Genomic DNA, 9,191 nt, shown 5'->3' with positions numbered 1-9,191 from the left:
GCTCTGGGGACCACTGCCATCCCAGGAATGTTGTGATCTGATCCAGGAATCTGCGTTGTGTGTCCAGGTATTTAGGTGTTCTTTAATTTTTTTTCAGCAATGTGTAGGGTTTACATAGTATTATTTTACTTTATTTTTTTCCCTTTATACTGAGTACAAGTTGCAAGTTACCGGATTTGAATTGTACTATAGCCCCGCAAATTGCTGCCACCATGGACGCTGCGGTCTCTCTGCCCTTTGTAAAATCTCGCACAAAATAGGACCTAAGTAATTCTCTCTTGAAAGAATGATTATATGATTGCTGGATGATGCTTGAGAGTCCTTGTGATGATGTCTTTTTCCCAGACTTTCCCCTCTTCTTAACTATGCCCTTTCCCTTCCTTTCTTCCAGCCTGGGTTTCAGCCTGCCTGTGGCATTGATTTTTCTTGTCTGTGGACTCATCCTTTCACTAGTTCATGATAATGTTACATGTGGGCTGTGGAAACTTGCTTGATGTCAAGAAAGATCAAATCCGTTGCATGCTAGTATTTTTAGAGTGTGTTATTGTATTATCGATTGAAATTAAATCAGGCTGACCCATTGACCATCCCCTGAGCTCTTTTTGCTTTCCTACAGGTGATACTGTTCTCGTTGCTGCATGTGCCCTTCCCCCAGACTCGGTTTTGGAGTTGAGTAAGTCACCATCACTGGAGCCCTCTCTTTAAATGATGAAGAAAACCTTTGCTCCTTCTCCATGTTTGGGGACTTGGATGAGATGAGGTAACAGATAAAGAATGGAGCCCCACCTCATTCTGACCACCGCTCTTTCCGTTCATTTCTCCAGGGGAAGTGTACAATTCAAAAATATAAAGATTGTGAGATAATGAGATAGACAAGACAACCAATCATTTATTAAATACCCTTTCATGCCAGAAACAAATGTATTATACACACAAAAAGCACATAAAGTACGGTAGTACTGTGGTTACAAACGTGGGTCCGAGTTCGAGTCCTGCTCTGGAGTGACAAGTATTGTGAGATGGAGAACTGGTAGATCGGCTTAGCCTCTCCAGGACTGGTTTTCTGTCCTGCAGAGACGGGGTTCACTAGGCATCCCTACCCTGTAGAGGTGCTGTGGGGTGTAAATGATGCGAGTGGGCAGCCCGAGCACACCTGCTCATTCCTCGCAAGTGCAGGATAGCACAGCTTTTGCGGTGACGCCTTTATGACCACACCGTGTAGACTCTCAGTGCTCCGAATGGATGCCTTGCTGATTGGAGAAGGGATTCTCACTTCTGTAAATACCCAAGGATTGGGTTATTGGGCCTTGATGATTTGAATCTATTCTTTAGAAAGTACTAAATGTAGATATATTTTTCAAACATGCATGCTTTTTTCTTTTATTATTTATACTTTTACCCTCTCATCTCTTGGTGTGACGTTTCATGGAATCCAGGAAACAGTCCTAAGCCACCTGCCTCTTCACACTTCTTTGTGGTGGTTTTCTTCCTTGACTAGAAGAGGGTTTTGCATAGGAAATTTTGTTTGCTCCCCTTCTCTTGGAGTCTCACTATTTGTCTGCCCATCTCTCACCTGTCCATCTGTCCATTTCTCTACCCACTCATTCTTCTGACTTGTTTCAAGAAGCATTTCAGGCAGCTTACAGAAGAACAGATACCAAATAAACAGGTGAGAAAATGGGGCCAAGTTCACAAATTGAGGCTCGGAGTTGAGCCTGTGTGAGAGTTGCAGGCGTGAGACACACGCCTCTGCCTTGTGACTTATAAGATAGACAGCATCAATGTGCCTGAGGCTCCCAGCACACACAGGGAAGCAGGGTTTGTGGGAGATGCTCACTGGCTGTGAAATAAATAAGTGGCTTAGGAGAAGCCCAGCCTTTCCAACTACTAAGGCTTAGGAGAATATATTGAGTGTCTTCCAAAATCAGATTATTGCATCTTTTCTTTTTCAGAGTTTTATGTATAGTTGGTTTACATTCTATACCTGGAAATTTCTCCAAAACTTCTGCCCACGTGAGTCCCATGACTCGGGAATGGGGTGGTTCTGCTCATTGACGGGTGTTGGCCAGAAACGGAAAATGACAGCCTCAAAGGAGCCTGGGATTAATCAGTTATGTTTTGTCAGTGCTGTAGATTTCAGAAAATGCTTTTACCATATTTCTCCGCCTGAGGCGGCAGCGTGCTCTCTTCCCAGCATCAGGAGCTCAGGGCCACGGGATGGTGGGGGCTGACTGCACTGTCGTCAAGACAGCTGTGCTAGTCACTGCAGGTGTGGTGCTTTCACGTAGTGCATGTTATGTTCTTTAATAGGTTTCAACAGGTAGTTAATTACCTGAGTTAATTAACATTTAATAAATATAATGGTTTGTTGAAAAGACAGTTATAGGCAGAATATAAGTTGTGAACAATATAAAGCTGTTTACTGAAATTTCAGTAGGGAAGATTCAGTTTATCTTATTTCCGCCTCTCTTTAAAAGTGAAAAAGGAACAAGACAGAAAAAGCAGAGGATGATTTCTGTTCTTTCTCTCGGCTTGCAGGTGCCTTCACCTCCAGTGGCATCCATCCAGACACCAGCACTGACACTGGCCGTGCTCAGAACTGCCTCAGCCCTGAAGACACAACTGACAAATAGAAGGGGGCTGCACCCTGTTACAGCGGGTGCTTTCACTTTTTGGGTCCTTATGTAACTGCGTGGTGTTATTCAGGATCACCCATTCTGCACTGTGTGATGGTGCTGCGGTGTCTCCTAGTTATTTGTTTCTGTAAGTACTCATGTATTTTTTCCAATGTGTGGTACTAGACATCTATAAATGCATTTTTCAGATGAAAAATAATGTGTATTAAGTATAAAAGTCTGAAAAAAGGGTCAAAAGGGTCTATCCTGTTCCCAGTATTCAGAGATAATAATTAACACTTTAAAATCTATTTTCTGTTCTTTTCATCAGTGTGTATTAACTCTGTCATAAAAACCAGCGAGCACTGTGTGCCTGTTTGCTGTATGGAGACCTCCATTTTCCATTCGGCTTATTACAATTTTTTTTACAGTATTCTATCTCTGCTGGCATGATTTTTAATGACCATTATAGCATTCTGTGTTGTGGAATCCCTGTCCATTTTACTTTGGACTTAAGTAAACTTTTAAATTCCAAGTAAACTTAACTGGAATACTGAAAAGAGAACTGTGGTGGTACCGAAAGTCCCCTACTTCCCTTCCCCTTTTTTCCTGAGAGTAAAAACTGCTGACAATGTGGAGTATATATTTCATGACCTTTAGGCCTATGTCATATATATATACACATACATAAACGTATATGAGAAATCTATGTATATGTGTGTGTATATAAGCTTTATTGAAAAATAAGGCCATACTATATGTTTTCTGCAGCTCGGTTTATTCACTAAGGTATATATCACAGACGTCCTCTCCCTCCAGACTCATCCGGTCCTTTCAGATAGAGTAAAGTGGTCTCCTGATGTGCAGGTTTGGTCTCTTGTGTAAGGACACCTTTCGTGGGAGAGAACTGTGGACAAGGCCTTGGACCACGCCGAAACACCGGAACTTTAGTGGCCACAGCTCACCGTGATTTACCGCATCATTGTCTTGATGGTGGACACTTAAGTTTTCTCCATTTTCCACTGTCAGAAAGGGTGTCTGACTGGCATCCTTCTTGTACAAACATTCCTGTGATCTTGTATGAGTATTCCTTTAGTTAAGGTTTCTGGAAATTTAGTCCTTGGATGTGACAACTACATAAATCACAGGCTCCTTTCAAGTGAATCTAGAAATTCCTTCTCCTGTGGGGAATGAAAAAATGTAGAATAAATTTTGTAACCAATTCTCTATCCCTGGGTATGATTCCACTTCAGGTTTTCTTCCCACCAATGTAAACAGTGCTGTGTAAATGCTCTGATGAGTACATCATTTTGAACTGATTCTTTTTGTAAATGAAACGATTCCTAAAAGTGAAGTTCAGCCTGTGTGTACACACGTTTTCCAGGGTTTATATATCCATTGACATGTCGTCCTCCAAAAGATCGCTCACAGTTTGTTGTCTCAAAAATGGACACTAGCTAGAATATCTTTTACAAATATTTGCCAATATGATGAGCAAAATGATTTCCATTGTTTTAGTTTGCCCTTTATGACCAGTGTGGTATTGAGCATTTTTCAGTCATTAGCCACCTAACTTTTAAAAAGTGAATGATCCCTTTTGTCCTTTGCAAACATTTAAGTGGGGGAGCTTCTTGTTGCTTTGTGACAGCTCTATGTATATTATGAACATTAGCCCCTTGTCTTCATCAACATGTATCACAGAGCTTTCCCTTGTCATTTTTTGCCTTTCATTTTGTTCAGTAGGTTCATTTTTGTTGTGGCCCAAAATAACCTTTAGATAGCAAATGTCTTCTTTTTGGGTTTTATTCTTGATATTATTCTTAGAAATGCTTTCTTATAATGGTACAAATCTCTTCTGTAGGTTTTTCTAATCTCTAAGATGGAGATGAGAATGGTACTTGTTACAGTGAGGAGAAGCTGAATTGATATGAGCAAAGAGTTGTATTTGCCCTTATTAGTACTTTCTAATATTTACATCACTTTCAGTAACTTTTCTTGTGGTCATTATGACTGGAAAAGAATTTGTTTTTTCCAGGGATTCTCTGATTGTACCAAGACAATTATTGAATTCATACTTTGCTTTTTAATTTGAAATCCCACCTGTAAAAAATACTTATGTACACTAGAGTCTCTTTTTGAGCTCATGGTTTATTTCTGTCAATCTTACTTTCTTACTCTAGCACTATATCTTACATATTGTAAAAATTTATTTAATATCTGACAGTGCAATTTTTTGATTTGCTTTTTGATCCCTATTTTTCTTTGCTATTATTATGACTTCATTTTTCCTGAAGAATTCTAATATAATTTTTTCAAGTTAAAAAAAGGATAAGTGTTGTCATGGGATTTTTTAGTAATTTTGAAATATCTTTAGGAGAACGTACATCTTTACAAAACTGCTTTCCTCCATACAAAAGGTTGATGTCTCTACTTTCACACTTCTTACTTTACCCCTCAGTACAGTCCTGTACTTCCTCCATATACAACATGGGCATTGTTTTTGAGTTTATTCCAGATTATTGTTGATGTTTTTGTTAATTTTTTAAGTGAGAAATTTTTGCTATTATATTTTTTAACTGTTAAAACTGACACCTAGGAAGGCAGATTCGGTTTGTAAATACTCACTTTGTAACTTCTCATTTAAAATTGTAAGTATTAAGTACTTGTTACAGAATCCTTTCTTTTCTGTTTTTAAAAATTTGTTTCCAAGATTCTCAAAATGGTCATAGCTAAGTAGTATACGTGGGGAGACAGATGGAGAGAGGTAGTGTGGCTCATGTACAAACTGTGAGCACTTTCATGGCTGCCTTTATGCTGGAAAAGCTGCTGAAGAGTCCAGGTTAGACCAGGGGTGGCTTTGTATGCACTTGAAAGCCAGCTTTCCTGCCTGTATGGTGAAGCCTGGTGGGCGTGGCAGGTAGATGATCAAGGTCGAATGGAGGTTATTGGCTGCACAGAGCGCTGTGTCTGAGAACTGGAGACCATCGCCATGGGAAATGCTTGGTGCCAGGAACAATGCAGAGGAGCTGGGGACCCTGTGTGTTAAGGATTTTCCAGCCCTAGTAGTGGGAATATCAGACTCTGCATTCAGATCTGAGTTTGAATTCATCCTCTTTAGTTTACTTGTCCTCTGACTTTGGTCAAGCTATATACCCTCTTTCACTTCCTGTTTCCTTGTCTCTCAAAGTAGGAGAATTACATCCTGCTGCTAGAGTGTTTGATCAGGTTAAATAATTTGTGTCTATAAGATGCCACGTATAGTCACAAGCTCAGTGAGAAAAGGGCTGTTGCCTGTTCTTCTGCAACTCAGTGCTTGACAAGACATGGGGGAAAGCCAGTCCCTAATTTGTGTGTGATGCAAGTAGGAACAAAAATAATGTCTTGCCTTTCCCTAGCAGTACTCTTACAGCTTTGCTTCATTTACTTCTTTCCTCCTTTCCTTTCCCCTTTCCCATCCTCCACCAAAAGAGCCTGAGACTCTCTCAGAATAATAGATTCAAATTAATTTAAAGGTAGGCTCATTCTCACGAAATAATAGTAACATAAAAAATAAATCTGTGCACATCCCAGAATACGTTGTATTTGATTTACACACACACACGTGTGCACACACACACACACATACACACACACACAATCAGGCTACCTCCCACTTGCAGAGGGAGAAGGACCACTTTTTCTGAGTTTTCACTCACTGAGCGTGAGAACAATGTCTCTTACACAGACTTCCACTAGGCTTCGTGCATGGTGTTTTTAATTGAATTTCGGCTTTGTAGCCATAGATATAGTCTCCTAATAGAAGAGAGAAGGTGGAGACATAGACATTCTGCTGAGATATTGGTGTCATCATATTTTAGTTGGAAAGGACTTAAGACAGCATAGAGTCATAACATTTCATGGGTGAGAATCCATGATGTTGTCACTTGGACAAGAACTTGGATCTTCTGCCATCTTGTCCATGCGGGTGAAGAGGCAACTGGGCAGGGGATGGCAGGCATCCTTCTTGCTTGAGTTCCATGTTCTTGCTAGTTTTCATTGCTCAGCTGGCTTTAGTTTATGTACATGAGGCCTCTCATGGGAAGGTCACTCTGTCCTGATAGAATGAGTTTCTTATCAGCAAAAAGCTCTGGACCCACTCATATTTCCCAGAGTTTTCTGCTGATCTGCTGACACTTTATATAATTGAGACTTAAGAAAATACTGAATATAAAATCCTTATTGTTATTGTTTGCCCTCGAGTTCCATAGGAATGGGGTGCTGTCTCAGGCTGTCTAAAGCTAGATCTGAACAAAGATAGGGTGATAGGTTGTGCTGCTGTACCTCCAAAGTCAAAGGGGATTTCCACCTTAGCTTTTAGAATCAGGCAGATTAGTTCAAATCTTGCCTTTACCAATTATTATCTTTGTGTCTTGGGGGAGAAACTGTACTTTTTTGTGTCCAAATTTGTTTATCTGTAAATAAGTTCAGTATTTATTTTAAGGTTTCTGTTTTAGAATTGAATGAGCTAATACTCTCATTTATACCTAAAATAGTGATTGCATGGTTCTATGCTGGTGCCTTGGTAGTTGATTACTAAGGGACTCCGCAGTGAGAATGGGGGTGGGGGACTCCGGGGTAATAGAGTTTATATTCCAGGATATGCTTGTAAGAGACTGGATGTGCGGTGGATTTTTAGTAAATATCTACTCCTTTCCTAATCTGCATTGATTGTGTATATATCTTTATACTAATATATGAACAATTTTTATTGCAATTTAAATATCTTTGTAGTACTTACAATATGTAGCTTTAAAAAATACGTGAAATAAAATGATTTGACTTTTATTTTCTTTTCAATAGGCATAACAAAACAAAATAAAAAAAATGTTTGAAGGAGTAGAAATAATTTTATTTCTTGGAATCAGTTCCGTATAATAGATTTTTTGTTCGTGTTGTTAAACAGCATATAAAACTGATAGGTTGTGACATTCTGGAAATGAGGAAACAGTGGAGACATACTACCTCTAATGCAGTCACTTTGTTACCAAGTCCAAACTCGTTCTGCTTGCTGCATGACAGGCCAATAAATCGGGAGATGAGATGTTGGAGTAAGGAATAGTGACTTTATTTGAAAAGACGGCAGACCCAGAAAATGGCATATTGATATCCAGTAGAACTCTCTTCCCCAAGGCAGAATTCAGTCTCCTTTTATACTAAAAGCAGCGGGGATGTGGCTGGTTGTTGCAAACTTCTTGCTGTACGAATTGTTTGTCCTTGGAATCCTTTGTTCCTGCAGCTGTCCATGTGGGTCAAATTATGGTGCCCCCGTATAACTTCCAAAAAAAAAGAAAGGTTATTCTCTAGTTTGCAACTTGCCATCTGTACATAAGTGTAGAAGAGCTAATATCCTTAAAGATCAGAGCCCGGAGAATAGGCCCTCCTGGGTATTTCAGGCTAAAGGCAACATTCTTTTACAAAAGGTGCAGAAACAGCAAATCTGAGCCTAGAAAACAAGGTACAGGTTTAAAGTCAGACGAACACATCTAACATGGAGTGAAATTTGTTCTTTTCTATTAGAATTACTTTTTCTACCTCATAAATAATTTTAGTAAGAAACATGAGCAATTATTTTATTTTTGCTTCTTAATAAAGGACTAAAACTACACTTTAGTGAGCAGGGATGCTGTGCGTGCTTTGAGGTCACAGCAAACTCTTGTTGGTGGTGGTTGACCCTGCAACATGTCTGATGCCCCGTGAGTGTTGGTGAGGGTCCCCCTAACCAGGGGCTCTCTTCAGGAACCACCATATGGGCATTGACCTCTGGAGACCTGTTTTTCAGCTGCAGGAAAATTTTTCAGAATCTGTGATGGGAAAATCACTCCAGCTGGGGATAATCAGGGAATAAAGGAAGAGGAAATGGGCTTGAATTAGAGTAGAAGAGAAGGACAGAAGATCAGGGAGCCTGGGGGCTTGGCAGCGGGGCCTCGGGAGAGAGAGTAGCAGAGATATGGAAGTGACCGTCTACGGAACCAGCTCCTGCACCTTTCCCCGCACCCAAGCCACACAGCTCTTAATTGGGCCCAGGAATCTCTCCTGTCTGGATGTCACCCTGGGCAGAACCTTGAGAATTGAAGGTAAGGGGTGGGCAGCACTCACCTAGGGGGTCACTGAGGACTTTGATCAAGTCCACATTGACATTCCCAGTCATATGCCTTCACCTGTTCTTTATCTCAGGATCTGAGAAGCAGGAGCAAGGAACACAGGGAGAGATCCAGGAAGACATCTGACTGTGTTAAGAGACGACAGTCACAGCGACACTAGGAGCGAAAACACTTGTAGCAAAATAAAATAAATTCACAACTATTGCATCAGAGCTGCATGTGTGAGAGAGCCTAAGCCTGTCTCAGAGTGCAGGGGACAAGAGGAATGGTAAAATTAACACTAATAATTGAAATTTTGTTAAATAGCCTGCTACAGTTAATTTTATCACGTGAATGTATGCAGGTTTATTTCTATGAGCATTTATAGGTTCACACAACCCCACCAGCCCGTCTTGCCCCCATCGGGGATGGGATTTCTCAAGCACAGTGCCCCTCC

Source organism: Vicugna pacos, unplaced genomic scaffold (assembly GCF_048564905.1).
Source record: "Vicugna pacos unplaced genomic scaffold, VicPac4 scaffold_21, whole genome shotgun sequence".
NCBI classification, from domain to species: domain Eukaryota; kingdom Metazoa; phylum Chordata; class Mammalia; order Artiodactyla; family Camelidae; genus Vicugna; species Vicugna pacos.
This window is presented reverse-complemented; position numbering follows the sequence as displayed.